This window comes from Bos mutus, chromosome X (assembly GCF_027580195.1).
Source record: "Bos mutus isolate GX-2022 chromosome X, NWIPB_WYAK_1.1, whole genome shotgun sequence".
NCBI classification, from domain to species: Eukaryota; Metazoa; Chordata; class Mammalia; order Artiodactyla; family Bovidae; genus Bos; species Bos mutus.
Window position 1 is genome coordinate 70,597,947 of NC_091646.1, and position 13,731 is coordinate 70,611,677.

The following is a 13,731-nucleotide window of genomic DNA, read 5'->3' on the forward strand; positions in this document are numbered from 1 at the left end:
ATGCTAGCAAGGCTTCCCAGGTGACGCTAGTGGTAAAGAACACATCTGCCAATGAAGGAGACTCAAGAGAATGGTAAAACCAGACCCCCTTACCTGCCTCCTGAGAAATCTGCATGCATGTCAAGAAGCAATAGTTAGAACCAGACAAGGAACAAGGACTGGTTCCAAATTGGGAAAGCAGTACATCGAGGCTGTATATTGTCACCCTGCTTATTTAACTTATATGCAGAGTACATCATGCGAAATGCCAGGCTGGATGAAGCACAAGCTGGAATCAAGATTGCTGGGAGAAACATCAATAACCTCAGATACTCAGTTGACACCACCCTTATGGCAGAAAGTGAGAGGAACTAAAGAGCCTCTTGATGAAGATGAAAGAGGAGAGTGAAAAGGCTGGCTTAAATCTCAACATTCAAAAAAACTAAGATCATGGCATCTGGTCCCATCACTTCATGGCAAGTAGATGGGGAAACAATGGAAATGGTAAGAGACTTTATTTTCTTGGGCTCCAAAATCACTGCAGACGGCAACTGCAGCCATGAAATTAAAAGATGTTTGCTCCTTGGAAGAAACGCTATGACAAACCTAGACAGTGTATTAAAAAGCAGAGACATCACTTCGCCTACAAAGGTTGTATAGTCAAAGCTATGGTTTTTCCAGTAGTCATGTATGGATGTGAGACCTGGACAATAAAAAAGGATGAGTGCCAAAGAATTGAAGCCTTCAAACTGTGGTGCTGAAAACTCTTGAGAGTCCCTTGGACAGCAAGGAGATCAAACCAGTCAATCCTAAAGGAATCAACCTTAAATATTCATTGGAAGGACTGATGCTGTGAAGCTGAAGCTCCAGTCAATCCTAAAGGAATCAACCTCAAATATTCATTGGAAGGACTGATGCTGTGAAGCTGAAGCTCCAATCTTTTGGCCTCCTGATGCGAAGCACCAACTCATTAGAAAAGACCCTGATACTGGGAAAGATTGAAGGCAGGAGGAGAAGGGGCAACAGAGGGCAAGATGATTGGATGGCATCACCAACTCAATGGACATGAGTTTGAGCAAGCTCTGGGAGGTGGTGAAGGACAGATAAGGCTGGCGTGCTGCAGTTCTGGGGCTGCAAAGAGTCAGACAGGACTGAGTAACTGAACAATAGCAACTCAACACTACCCACACTACTCCAGAAAGTTTGTTCTAATGTACATTCTTACCAGCCATACATGATATGTCATATGTCACCAATGCTGGAGAGTTATTTGTCTTTTTCAGTCATTAGTCTTTTTTATTTGTTTCACAGTAGAAATTATCATCATTCTTATTCTTCACTATTTTCAGACCATTGCTTTCAACACTCAGATTAAAAGGCTCATGCCTTCTGGTAATATTCAATGTTCATGTCTCACAGAGAAGGCAATGGCACCCCACTCCAGTACTCTTGCCTGGAAAATCCCATGGATGGAGGAGCCTGGTAGGCTATAGTCCATGGGGTCGCTAAGAGTCGGACACGACTGAGCGACTTCACTTTCACTTTTCTGGTATTATTACTTTTTATTCTTTTTTTTTTTCTGGTTGCCTCCCACAGCTTGTGGGATCTTCATTTCCTGACCAGGGATCAAATCCTGGGCCCCTGGCAGTGAGAGTGTGGAGTCCCAACCTCTGGATTGCTGAGGAATTCCCTTTTTATTCCTTCTTCTTTTTTAAAAAGTATTTATTTATTTATTTCTTTAGCTGTGCCAAGTCTTATTGCAGCATGTGGGATCTTCAATCTTAGTTGTGGAATGCAGGATTTTAGTTGCAGCATATGGGATCTAGTTCCCCCAACAGGGATCGAATCTGGGCCCCCTAGTTTTGGAGTGTAGAGTTTGGGTAGAGGGGAGAATAAGAGCCAGATGCCTGAGTTCTCAAAAAAAATATAAGGAAATATAAAAGAAGTTAATAAATTACTACATCAAGAAGGAATTGGGACTTCCCTGGTGGTCCAGTGGCTAGGACTCCACACTCTGAATGCAAGGGGGCCAGATTTCGATCCCTGGTCAGACAAGTCCCAATTTTTCAGGCATCTAGCTTTTATTCTCCCCTCTACCCAAACTCCAGCTCTTCACCTGATCAGACAGCTCTGTGATTTGACTAGCCAAGCAGCACCCCAGCTTCACAGTTCTCTGGCCACTGCTAGTGTTCTCCACTCTACTCCTGCGACAAAAATCTCTCTGCCTGCTCCTGGATTTGGCCATTTCCCAGAATTACTCTACTGAAAATGTAAAATTCCATTATTGCAGTCTTTGTCCTCTACTTTGGTTTCTCACTACCTTAATCCTTTTGTCATTTCCCTTCAAATCCATAACCCCTTCACTTTCTTTTTTTGAATTAATTAATTTTTGGTCACACTGGATTTCTTGCTGTGCTTGGGCTTTCTCTAGTTGTGGCAAGCAGGGGCTATTCTTCATTGAGATATACTGGCCTTTCATTGTGGTGGCTCCTCTTTTTGTGGAGCATGGGCTCTAGGTGCATGAGCTCATTAGTTGCAGCACACAGACTTAGTTGCTGTGCAACATGTGGAATCTTCCCAGACCAGGGATCAAACCTGTATTCCCTGTATTAGCAGGAGGATTCCCATCCACTGAGCCACCAGGAAAGTCCACCCTTCACTTTATTTTTCAAAAGGTGTTCTTATTATTTTAAAAATAATATGTATTATAAAAGAATGGCTTAATAACTAAACCTACAGTCTAGAGAGTTCTATCTGGTAGTTCTATTACTCTGAGATAACCTCTGTTAAGAATTTAGTGTAGGTCTTCCAGAGTTTCATCTATACACATACTTTTATATTTTTATAATAATGGGCACATATTATATTTTATATGCCATTCTGTACTTCCTTTCTACATAATCTATTTTGGACATTTTGGTCATTTTATACATACAGCATCAATGCATTCATTTTTAAAAATCCAAACAATTTTCTATTGAGGTGTAAATGGACATATAGTTTCAGGTTTACAACATAATGATTCAATATCAGTTATTGAATTTCATATTGTGAAATGATCACCAAAATAAGTCTAGTTAACATCCATCACTATAGATAGTTATGAACTTCTTTTTCTTGTGTTGAGAACTTATTTAAGATTTACTTTCCTTTTTTTAAAAGTAGTTTTTATTGGAGTATAGTTGATTTATAATATTGTGTTAGTTTCTTGTGTACAGCAAAGTGGTTTAGTTATATATATTCATTTATTCTTTTTCAGATTCCTTTCCCATAAAGGTTATTGTAGAGTATTGAGTATAGTTCCTTGTGTGATACAGTGTGTCTTTGTTGATTATATTAAAAATTTACTCTCAGCAATTTTCAAATATGTAATACAGTAATACATAAATAATACATAAGTAATACAGTAAATAATACTGTAATACAGTATTATTAATTACAGTTACCATGCTTTATATTACATCCCCATGATCCCCTCTCCCATATTGCCTCCCACCTCTGGCAACCACTAATTTGTTCTCTCATATCTATGAGCTTGATTTGTCTTGTTTTTTTGTTTGTTTGTTTTTAGATTCTACATACAAGTGAGATCATATGGTATTTTTTTTTTCAGACTTATTTCCCTTAGCATAATGCCTTCAGGGTCCATCCATGTTGTCACAGATGGCAAAATTTAATTTTTTGTGGCTGAATAATATTCTATTGTATATATTTACCACATCATCTTTATCCATTGATGAACATTTATTTTTTTAACTGATAAATTTTTTTATTTAACTTTTGAGTTTTTACACTTTTCCTGATTATTCCATGTAAGGTGGAAATTATGTTTAAAAGACATACACAAATCTTTTATATCAATAACCAGGTTTTTTTCTCTTTTGCTCTACTATTTTTACAACCACAGGTATGCTTGCTAGCAATATAGCCATCACAGGGGCAAATGTGAGGTAGGATACTGGTAAGGAAAAACAAAGTGAGAGAGAGAACCATCAGATATACAGACAGGCTTGTTCCACATCATTCATGGACATTTAGGTTGTTTCCAAATCTTGACTATTGTAAATAATGCTCCACTGAATATGGGGGTGCATGTACCTTTTTGAGTTAGTGGTTTAATTATCTTCAGATAAATACAAAAAGTGGAATTGCTGGATCATATGGTAGTTCCATTTTTAATTTTTTGAGGAATCTCCACAAACTATTTTCCCTACTGGCTGTACCAATTTACATTCCCATCAGTGATGCACACAAGGGTTCCCTGTTCTCCACATCCTTACCAACATTTGTTTTTTCTTGTCTTTTTGATAATAGCCATTCTAACAGGGGGCTTCCCAGGTAGTGCTAGTGCTAAAGAACCTGCCTGCCAATGCAGGAGCCATAAAACACCTGGCTCCATTCCTTAGTTGGGAAGATCCCCTGGAGTAGGAAATGGTAACCCACTCTAGTATTCTCACCCTGGAGAATTCCATGGACAGAGGAACCTGGCGGGCTACAGTCCATGGGGTTGCAAAGTTTCGGACATGCCTGAAGTGACTTAGCATGCATTCTAACAGGTGTGTGGTGATACTGTGTGGTTTTGATTTGCATTTCCCTGATGATTATTGATGTTTTATTTTTCATGTACCTGTTGGCCATTTGAATGTCTTCTTTGGAAAAATGTCTATTCAGATCTTCTGCTCATTTTTAAATCAGATTTTTGTTTGTTTGTTACTATTGAGTGTGGGCTTCCCAGGTGGCACTGTTGGTAAAGAATCTGCCTGCCAATGCAGGAGATGCAATAGATGCAGGTTCAGTCCCTGGGTTGGGAAGATCCCCTGGAGAAAGAAATAGCAACCCACTCCAGTATTCTTACCTGGGAAAGCCCATGGACAGAGGATCCTGATGGGCTACAGTTCATGGGGTTGCAAAAAGCTGGACATGACTGAGTGTACACACAATTGAGTGTACCTATTGAGTGTATGAATTTTTTATGTATTTTGAACATTAACCTCTTAGCAGATATATGAGTTTCCCATATGTTCTCCTATTTATTAGGTTGTCTTAATTTTATTGATGGTTTCCTTTGCTGTGCAGAAGCTTTTTAGTTTGATGTAGTCCCACATGTTTATTTTTGCTTTTATTGCCTTTGGTTTTGATGTCAAATCCAAACAACCATCACCAAGATCCATGTGAAGGAACATAGTTTTCCTCTAGGAGTTTTTATAGTATCCAATTTTAAATTTAGGGCTTTAGTCCACTTTAAGTTTATTTTTGTATATGGTGTTGGAGGATGTTCCTTTTTTTTTTTTTTTTTTTGCTTGCACTGAGTCTTCATTGCTGCACATGGGCTTTCTCTAGTTGTGGTGAGTGGGCCTACTCTTCATTGCGGTGTGCAGGCTTCTTATTGCAGCGGCTTCTCTGTTGCTCAGCACAGGCTCCAGGCACACAGGCTTCAGTAGTTGCAGCAGATAGGCTCAGTAGTTGCACCTTGCAGGTCCTAGAGCATGCAGGCTTCAGTAGTTATGGCCCACAGTAGCTTAGTTGCTCTGTGGCATGTGGAATCTTCCCAGACCAGGGAGAAAACCCATTTCCCCTGCATTGGCATGTGGATTCCTATCCACTGTACCACCAGGGAAGTCCGAGAATGTTCTAATTTTATTCTTTTACATGTAGCTGTCCAGCTTCCCCAGCACTATTTACAGAAGAGACTGCCCTTTCTCCATTGTGTATTCTTGTCTCCTTTGTCATAGATTGGTCATATGGTCAATTGAGTGTAAGAGCATGGGTTTATTTTGGAGCTCTGCACTCTGTTCCATTGATCTATATATGTGTTTTTAATGCCAGTAACACTGTTTTGATGACTGTAGCTTTGTAGTATAGTTTGTAATTGGGGAGTGTGATACTGTGTTCTTCTTTCTCAAGATTATTTTGCCTATTTGGAGTCTTAGCTCATTCATTTAAAATATTTTTATTTATTTAGATAAATAAGAATTATATATATGTATATATATTTAAAGATTGTATATATTTAAGGTGTAAAATGTGATGCTTTGATATATGTACACATTGTGATATGATTACCACAACCAAACAAATTAACATAACTCCCATAGTTACCATTTTTTGGTGTGTGTAGTGTGGACACTAGAGATCTACTCTATTAGCTATATAATACATTGTTATTAACTATAGTCACCATGCGTATATTATGTTTTCAGAACTTATTTATCTTATAACTGAAAGTTTGTACCCTTTGATACAAAAAAATTATTTTTTCTTTTCCCTCCACCCCCAGCCTGTGGTAACCACCATTATACTTTCTGACTTCAATCCAAACTAATTAATTTTAATAGCTGTATAGTGTCCCATTGTGTATATGGACTATCATTTTATTTAGCCAAATCTACTGATAGACATTTGGGTTGTTATGGTATGCTAAGTGCTAAGTCACTTCAGTCGTGTCCGACTTGTGTGACTCCATAGATGGCAGCCCGTTAGGCTCTCCCGTCCCTGGGATTCTCCAGGCAAGAACACTGGAGTGGGTTGCCATTTCCTTCTCCAATGCATGAAAGTGAAAAGAGAAAGTGAAGTTGCTCAGTCATGTCTTGACTCTTAGCGACCCCATGGACTGTAGCCTACCAGGCTCCTCTGTCCATGGGGTTTTCCAGGCAAGAGTACTGGAGTGGGGTGCCATTGCCTTCTCCGTTGGGTTGTTATAATGTATGACTATTACAAACATTCTTTGTACATGTATTTATGTGCCTATGTGAGTATATAGCATGAAGTTTTAGAAATGTATTGCTATGTGAAAAGGTATGCACACTTAGAATTTTAATTACAGTTATAGAGTCTACCATTTTACATGCTTTACCAAGAGAATATGAAGGTGTGTTTTTCCCACGTACTTGTCAATATTGGGTATTATCAATCATTTTATATCCTTTCCAAGGAGAGTTGTTTGTAATCCATTTTGTTTGCACTCAGTAGCATGTTCTGAACTTTTTTCTGTGTCAATGAATATACATTATACCATAATTTTAAATGGCTGTGTAGTATTATAATTTGTGTATAATTATAATTATAACTTTATTTACTTTTCTCTTAATGGACTTTTAGGTTATTTTCAGGTTTTCTTGCTATTATAAGCACCTGTGATGAACATTCTTACCCATGAATCTTTGTGTAATTGTCTGGTTCTGTCCTTAGTAAAATGTTTTACTTGTTAATGCATTTATTAACCAACATTTGCTTCAAAATCTATAGCTTTTAAGGACCAGTTTATGTGTAATGCTTCTTTTGCTCAGCATAATGTTTCTGAGATTTTCCCATGTTAATTGTGCATATCAAGTTTTCTCCCTTTCATTATTGAGTGATATCCCATTGTGTGAATATACCAGTCTGTCCTTTCTATTATTGATGAACATTTGGATTGTTTATGTTTTTTTTTTAGCTATTATGACTAAAATCTTTTCATAAACATATACTTTCGTTGCTTTGTCTTTTGTAGGGTTTTTTTTTGGTAAGTATCTAGATAGAAGTGGCATTTCTAAACTGTAGGGTAGATATATATTTAAATTTATAAGACACTTCAAAACAGTTCTTGTAAATAGTTGTACCATTTTATATTCATATTGATAATGTATAAGAATTCCACTTGTTCTATATCTTCTCCAACATTTGATATGGTTGGTCTTTTAAATTTTAGGTATTTTACTGTGTAGTAGCATCCATTGTAGTTTTAATATGCATTTCTCTGATGACTAGTGATGTCAAGCACTTTTTCACACGCTTATTTCCTATTTATACATTTTTCTTTGTGAAGTGTCTATTCAAATATTTTCTCCTTTTTCCAAACTGGATTGTTTGCCTTTTTAAATTATTGAATTGGGCAACCCACTCCAGTATTCTTGCCTGAAGAATCCCATGGACAGAGGAGCCTGATGGGCTACAGTCCATGGGGTTGCAAAGTGTTGGGCAAGACTTGGCGACCAAGTATGAGTTCTTTTTTTCTGTATTTTTTAATAAAGACTTTTTTTTGGGGGGGAATTTTTAGGTTCACAACAAAATTGAGGGGAAGGGGCAGAGATTTCCCATATACTCCATGTACCTATGCATACAAATGAAGTTTTTATAGCTATTGCTGGCAGGGCGGTAGGAAAACGAGTATACTCATGCCAAGCCTGTGGAAGTGGTTCCTTTAGCTCCTGTTAAAGACTGTGGAGAAGGCACCTCCTCTTGTTCTACATACAGGTCTGGTTGCTGTGACCACAGACCATCCAGTAAACAATGATGGCATTTATCTTCCTCCTAGATTGTGACTTTCAACACATTCTATATCTTTTGACATAGTCTTCTAAGATAGGAGTTCATTATACTCTGGTTACAAGTTCTTTGTCAAGTATATGTTTTACAAATATTTTCTCCTAGTCTGTCACTTGCCTATTCATTTTCTTAGTGGTGATTTTTGATGAACAGGTTTCTTTTTTTTTTAATTTGGTGAAATCTAATTTATAATTTTTCTTTTATATGAATATTGCTTTCTGTGTTCTTTCTAAGAAAGCTTTGTCTATCCTCGTCTCAAAGATCCTTTCCTGAGTTTTCTTCTAGAAACTTTATAGTTTTAAAAATTATATTTTATGACTGGTTCCACAATCTATCTTCAGTTGGTTTTCTAAAAATTTCAGCTTTATTAAGGTATAATTGACATTCAGTTAGTTTTTATGAATGATGTAGGATTGGGGTCGAGGTTTATTTTCTCTGTATTGATATCCAATTTTTCCAGCACCATTTGTTGAAAGACTTTTCCTTTCCCCAATTCAATATTGCTTTGTCAAAAATCAAATTACTTTGCATGTATAGAACTCTCTATTCTGTTCCATTGGCCTATTTGTCTATCAAATACTGTGACTTTCTTTGTAGTAAGTCTTAAAGTCAGGAATATAGATCTACCAACTTTGTTAATCTTTTTTGAAATTTCTTTGGATATTGTAGGTCCTTTGCATTTCCATGTACATCTAAAAATCAGCTTGCCAATTTCTATTTTAAAACGTGATGGGGTTATGATCACAATTTTATTGAGTCTATAGATGAATTTATAGAGGTTTGACACCTTAACAGTATTGTGTCTTTCAATCTAAGAACATGGCAGGTCCATTTATTTAGGCCTATAAATTTTTCTTATAGGAATGTTTTATAGTTTTCAGTGTAGAACTTTCTAGGTCAGTTTTAATGGATATTATCGAATGCTTTATAGTGGGTTGCCATTTCCTTCTCCAGAGGATCTTCCTGACCCAGGTATCGAACCCAGGTCTACCTGCACTGTAGGCAGACACTTTACCCTCTGAGCCACTAGGGAAGCAATAGAAATGTTATACCAGTTTGCATTATCACCAATAGTACATTTTCCCATACTTTCATCAACACTGGATTTTATCAATGTTTTTATTCCTTGTCAGTCTCTCATAGATTAAAATTTATATTAAAAGTTTTATTGGCATGTCTTTGACTAGTGGTGAGATTGAACATTTTTTTCCACTAACTGTATTTATTGATTATCTATATATAATTTTTTAATAAATTATCTTTTGCCCATTTTTCTATAGGGGTGTTCATCATTTTCCTGTTGATTTGTAATGATTTGTAAAAGCTCTTGGTAAGTTAGGGAGGAATGAGTGTGTCTGTATAACTAGAGAATTAATAGTATTATCTTTACAACTTGAAGAAATTGAAGCTAAGAAAAGCTAAGCAATTTGCCTGAAAGTGAAAGGGAGAGTCGCTCAGTCATGTCTGACTGTTTGTGACCCCATGGACTGTATAGTTCATGGAACTCTCCAGGCCAGAATACTGGAGTGGGTAGCCTTTCCCTTCTCCAGGGGATCTTCCCCACCCAGGGATTGAACCCAGGTCTCCTGCATTGCAGGCAGATTCTTTACCAGCTGAGTCACAAGGGAAGCCCAAGAATACTGGAGTGGGTAGCCTATCCCTTTTCCAGGGGATCATGCAAATACGTGACAGAGCAAGGATTTGAATCCTGGCCTGTGTGACAAAAAATACTGTTCCTTCTTTTATAAAAAGATTATTTTTAGTCTCTTAATAACTTTTTCAAGACTTATAAAAATTCTTTTAAAAATTATTTATTTATTTATAGTTTTGGTTGCACTGGATCTTCATTCCTGCTCATGGGCTTTCTCTAGTTGAGGAAAGTGGGGGCTACTCTTTAGTTGCAGTGTATGGGCTTCTCACTGTTGTGGTTTCTCTTGTTGTTGAAGACAGGCTCTAGGTGCACGGGCTTTGGTAGTTGCAGCACTCAGGCTCAGTAGTTGCGACTTCCAGGCTCTAGGGAGCATGGGCTTCAGTAGCTGTGGCTCGTGGGCCCTAGAGTGAGCAGGCTTCAGTAGTTGTGGCACAGGGGCTCAGCAGTAAATGGCTCATGGGCTCTAGAGCATGGACTCAGTAGCTGTGGAGCACAGGCTTAGTTGCTCTACGGCATGTGGAATCTTCCTGGACCAGGGATTGAACCTGTGTCCCCTGCATTGGCAGGCAGATTCTTAGCCACTGTACCACCAGGGAAGTCCTAAGATTTGTAAAACTTCTCTAAGATTATTGTCTTTGGGGGGAAGAGATCAAAATGGTGAAGTATGAGGATGTTGATCTCACCTATCTCTATAAATACATCAAAAATATATCTATGGGTGGAGCAATTCTCACTGAAAACAAACTAGAGAAAGACAGAAAGACTCTTCTGCAACCAAAGCTGTAAAGAAAGATCCAAATGAATTTGGTAGAGAGGGAGAAGCAGCAATCTGATCAGAACCTGCACACTTCAGAGAGAACACAGCAGAGGAGATTATATGAACTTGGAGACCCTTCCTAGGGAGTGAATGGCTCAAACCACATATTGGGGTCCAATACTGGGAAGACAAATCCTCTTAGCTGGTTTGAAAACTAATGGGACTAATAGAGTTATAAGAAACCAAGACTGTGCCCCTGAAGAGCAGGCACACACTTGCTTATTCTCAAAACAAGGCAGAGGAAGCTGATAGAAACTGCCTGGGACTCTGACCTATCACGATGTGTGCCCTGGCCCACACCAAGAACCCATTATGGCCTCTCTTGCACCAGCACAGCTCCCCACTAGGACAAGGGCTACTGTTGCTGAGGAGAGTATACAGTGTACTAACTGAATTCAGTTCAGTTCAGTCACTCAGTCGTGTCCGACTCTTTGCGACCCCATGAACCGCAGCACGCCAGGTCTCCCTGCCCATCACCGACTCCCGGAGTTCACCCAAACCCACATCCATTGAGTCGGTGATGCCATCCAACCATCTCATCCTGTGTCATCCCCTTCTCCTCCTGCCCTCAATCTTTCCCAGTATCAAGGTCTTTTCCAATGAGTCAGCTCTTCTCATCAGGTGGCCAAAGTACTGGAGTTTCAGCTTCAACATCAGTCCTACCAATGAACATCCAGGACTGATCTCCTTTAGGATGGACTGGTTGGATCTCTTTGGAGTCCAAGGGACTCTCAAGAGTCTTCTCCAACACCAAGGTTCAAAAGCATCAGTTCTTCAGTGCTCAGCTCTCTTTATAGTCCAACTCTCACATGCATACATGACTACTGGAAAAACCATAGCCTTGACTAGATGGACCTTTGTTGACAAAGTAATGTCTCTGCTTTTCAAAATGCTGTCTAGGTTGGTCATAACTTTCCTTCCAAGGAGTAAGCATCTTTTAATTTCATGGCTGCAATCACCATCTATAGTGATTCTGGAGCCCAGAAAAATAGAGTCAGCCACTGTTTCCACTGTTCCCCTATCTATTTGCCATGAAGTGATGGGACCGGATGCCATGATCTTAGTTTTCTGAATGTTGAGCTTTAAGCCAACTTTTTCACTCTCCTCTTTCACTTTCATCAAGAAGCTCTTTAGTTCTTCTTCACTTTCTGTCATAAGGGTGGTGTCATCTGCATCTCTGAGGTTATTGATATTTCTCCTGGCAATCTTGATTCCAGCTTGTGCTTCCTCCAGCCCAGCGTTTCTCATGATGTACTCTGCATATAAGTTAAATAAGCAGGGTGACAGTATACAGCCTTGACATACTTCTTTTTCTATTTGGAACCATTCTGTTGTTCCATATCCAGTTCTAACTGTTGCCTCCTGACCTGCATACAGGTTTCTCAAGAGGCAGGTCAGATGGTCTGGTATTCCCATCTCTTTCAGGATCTTCCACAGTTTATTGTGATCCACACAGTCAAAGGCTTTGGCATAGTCAATAAAGCAAAAATAGATGTTTTTCTTGAACTCTCTTGCTTTTTCCATGATCCAGTGGATGTTGGCAATTTGATCTCTGGTTCCTCTGCCTTTTCTAAAACCAGCTTGAACATCTGGAAATTCAAGTAGTAATTTAAATAACTCCCAGAAAACACAAGTCTAATACTGGAGAGCTTCATAGGGGATTTCTACTAAACATATAAAGAATCCTATCCTTCTCAAATGATTCCAAAAAATTGAAAAGGAGGGAACACTCCCAAATTCATTCTACAAGGCCATCATTACCCTGATACCAAAACCAGATTAAAAACACTACAATAGAAGAGATTACATGCCAGTATCTCTGATGAATATAGATACAAAAATTCTCAACAAAATGTTAGCAGACTGAATTCAACAATATATGAAAAGGATCATACAGCATGAACAAATGGGATCTATTCTAGGGATGCAAGGATGGTTCAACATTCACAAATCAATGTAATACACCTCATTAACAAAAGGAAGGATAAAAATCACATGCTCATCTCATTAGATGCAGAAAAAGCATTTGACAAAATTCAACATTCATTCATAATAAAAACTCTCATCAAAGTGGATACAGAGGGAACAAATCTCAACATAATAAAGGCCATATATGACAAACCCACAGTGAGCACCATACTCAATAGTGAAAGGCTGAAAGTGTTTTCTTTTAAATCAGGAACAAGATAAGGATGCCTACTCTCACTACATATATTTACCATAGTATTAGAAGCCCTAGCCACAGCAGTCAGACAAGACAAAGAGATAAATTGAATCTAAATTGGAAGAGAAGAAATAAAACTCACTATTTACAGATGATATGATACTAAATATAGAAGACCCTAAAGTCTCCATCAGAAAACTAAGAACTAATCAGTGAATTCAGTAAAGTTGCAGGATACAAGATTAGTAGACAGAAACCTGATGCTTTTATATACATTTGTAATGAACTATCAGCAAGAGAAAGCAAGAAAACAGTCCTATTTAAAATTGCATCAAAAAGAATAAAACATCTAGGAGTAAACTTAGAGGAGGTGAAAGATCTATACTCTGAAAACTATAAAATACTGATGAAGGGAATTGAAAATGATGCAAAGAAATGGAAAGATATCCCGTCTTCATGGTCTGGAAGTATTAACATTGTTAAAATGGTCATACTGGTCTTCCCTGGCTCAGTGGTAAAGAATCCTCTTGACAATGCAGGAGACATGGGTTGGATCCCTGGTCCAGGAAGATCCCATATGCTGTGGAGCCAGTAAGCCTATGAGCCACAACTATTGAGTACTCTAGAGCTTGGGAGCCACAACTACTGAGCCCACATGCTGCAACTACTGAAGCCTGTGCACCCTAGAGCCCCTGCTCGGCAACAAGAGAAGGCGTCACAGTCAGCAGCCCTCACACGACTAGAGAGTAGCTCACTGCACCTAGAGAAAAGCCTGCGCAGTAATGAAGACCCAGCACAGCCAAAAATAGAATAAAT

At 38.4% G+C, this 13,731-nt stretch overlaps 1 protein-coding gene across 2 annotated transcripts in view; it reads left to right on the top strand.

Moving 5' to 3' along the window:
- SNX12 (sorting nexin 12) overlaps window positions 1-13,731 on the top strand; it is a 63,086-nt gene that overhangs the window by 25,834 nt on the left and 23,521 nt on the right. The gene's annotated exons all lie outside the window — the stretch shown is intronic.